Source organism: Myotis brandtii, unplaced genomic scaffold, assembly GCF_000412655.1.
Source record: "Myotis brandtii unplaced genomic scaffold, ASM41265v1 scaffold1214, whole genome shotgun sequence".
NCBI lineage: Eukaryota > Metazoa > Chordata > Mammalia > Chiroptera > Vespertilionidae > Myotis > Myotis brandtii.
Genome location: NW_005354231.1, coordinates 260958 through 263741, shown reverse-complemented (window position 1 = coordinate 263741; position 2784 = coordinate 260958).

The following is a 2784-nucleotide window of genomic DNA, read 5'->3' as shown; positions in this document are numbered from 1 at the left end:
GGGGCCAGGGGCGGGGAGGGACCGCGCTGGAAATAGCCCCCCGGGAGGCCGGAGGGGCCCTGGTAGCCATCTGGGGGCGTCCGGGTGGGAAGCTGGGAGGATATGGGACACCTGGGGAAAGCCGGCGCGAATTTGGGAGACTCGGGAAGGAAGGAGGCTGGGCGTTCTGATGGGGACTCGGAGGAGACCCAAGGGAAACTTCGGGGTGGGGGACAGGCACATCTGGGGGCTCTGTTGGGCGGGGGTTGAATGATCTCTTGGGAGAGGAGGGTGGCGAGGAGGCAGGGAGCTGGGGTTTGGTTTGCCCAAGGAACTGAAGAAAGAGCTGGAAGAAGATGGGAGATTTGAGGGGCGCAGGTGCAGAGGTGAAGGGAACAGGTGCTGGGATTGTTGTGAAGTTTGAGGACCTTGGAGGAGGTTTGGGGGCAGGCCCCAGGCATCATAGAGAAAGACCAGAGGTCCTGGTGGGAGAGCACGCTTCCCTCCCCTCCCTGTGTTTCTCCGGAGTCTCTGATAGCCCTGGGGATCGGACGGGGGGAGGGCGCAGTCTGCCCTCCTTGGGGGTGAGCCAGTCAGGACCACCCTTGAGACTGGCCCTTGGAGGGGGCAGGAGAGAAGAGGCAGGCACTAGAGCCCCTCCTGGCTCGCCTGCCCTCATTTGGGGAGGAGCTGGGTGACCCTCATGGCTGGCTGGCTCAGGGTCCAGAACATCAGCCAAGGAGTCTTAGCCGCCCATGCCGTTAGCACCGCTCTCGCCAGCTCAGGTGTGGGCAGCCCTGGGAGGTGCAGGACGGGTGCTGGGGCGCATGGAGGCGTGCCTCCCCAGGACAGCATCCCGGGCTGGTTCCTCCGCCCGCTTCCCCAGGGTCCATACTTCTTAGGGCAAAGGAAGCCTTCCTTCCCCAAGCAGAGCAGCTCTGTGCGCCTCCTGGGTCTGGAGTCCGCATTTCAGATGAAGATGGGTGCGGGGCCCGCGGGTCTGCTTCTGCTCAGGCGAATGCAGGAGCCCTTTCTGCTCCTGGTCAGACCTGTCACCTCCTGGCGGCTCACTCTGCAGCGACAGCCCAGATAGCTCCTGAGATAAACCCCGTCTGCCGGTCTCCATGCCCTGGCTCCTTCCTTGCTGAAAGTGAAAGACGAGGCAGACATGTTCTATTTGTATCTAGATGTCTGTGTTGTAAAGCCGTGACCTCCGCTGTTTGCCGGATGCAACCTGTTCTCCGGAGGGGACTGTGTGTGGACCGATGGCGGGGTGGCCGAGGGGGACTCCCCGTCTCCAGGAATCCAGTGGTAGTCGGGTGGCTGGACAGGGATCTGGTTTGCAGAGCTCTCCCGGGTTATTTTCATCTCAGGCTCATGTCGCTTTCCTTGGTAAGAGGGGCTTGTGAGAAAGTGACAGGCGTGCATCCCTAAGTGAGGGGAGGACCTGGAGTCGGATGCCCGTCCTCCCTGCACAGTCGGGTCTGGGTGAGGCCGGACCCCCTGCTCTTAGGGTGCTCCCAGGTCTTTTGTTGCCGGCTGGGCCGTCATCGCTGTGAAAGGCACGTCTCTGTCCGTCCTGTGCGCTGGGCAGTGTGAGAAGTGCTCTGGGCTGTGGGCCCGGGTGGGTTTTTCTGAACAGAGAAGCCGGATCCAGGCAATGTCGTGCTCAGGGACAGGAACAGTGTAAGAGTTCAATGAGTTATTTTAAAAGTCAGGATTGTTTTCCGGTGCCGTGTTGCCATAGTGCTGCATTGCTCGTCCATTCAAAGCTCCTTTGGTTTCTGTGCTTTTACTAGTGTGACGGCTTCCAGTTCCTTGAGACAGATATTGGACAGTGTTGCCACTTGGTGTCTTTTTGAAACCGAAGTTAAACCTTGCTTGTCCATTGCAAACGCAATTCTTGCGGGAAGTACATCTCTCACCCCGAACAGTTGTGCGACCGGAGAAGAGAGCTCCGAGCGCCTCGTATGCGCTCATTGCTGTTAATTTCGTTTCCGTCAGAGGAAAAGGCTTTCCCCTCAGTCACAGGCTGGTCTCCCGTGTGAAGCGAAGGCCTGTCACTGACAACATTCATGGAGCTGTTGCGTAAATCCGAGCTTCCGCGGTGGCTAGGAAGCTTTGATTTGAAACCTGAGGACCATTTCTTGGAATTGGCGGGGTGGGGGGGGGGCTAGGCTAATTCTTGATTAGCTACATGTCTGACTCTTGTCTCTAAAGGAAACTGCTCCCTCAGAGGTTAGCCTGCTCCTCCACCCAGGACTCGGTTGACCCCAGAATCGGTGTCCAGCGCTAACTTGCACGGTGCTGGTGGGCGCCCCTCCCTGGGGAGTGGCGGGCACAGGGACCCCTCATGGTGAAGGTCTCCCAAGGCGGTCACTGCCTGTGTCTGCGGGGCGCTTGGAAGTTTCCAGCGCTCTGCCAGGCACACGGAGTCCAGTTCTCAGGCTCGCACCCTTGTGGGCGGACTCTGAAGTCTCCACGTTCCAGGGGAGGGAGCCAGGACCCGCTCCGCAAGCCTCGAGGCCACCGAGAGGGATGCGACTGGAACTCGGCCCTCTCTCTTAAGGCCGTTGTTCTTGCTGCACACGCCTCCCCGAAAAGATGGAGCAAAACATTTTGCCCGAGTTCACTCAAAACCCTCAGAGATCAGTTTCATTCATACGCTGGCTTCCGGTCGACTTACCTTGATTTTCCAAAATATGTTTCTTCCCGGACTTCTCTCCTGGTCTCCTTCGAAGGAGCGAACATTTGGGACGGATGTATGTGGCAGGGTTTTCACGCTCCGGCCAAGAGGCACTTTGG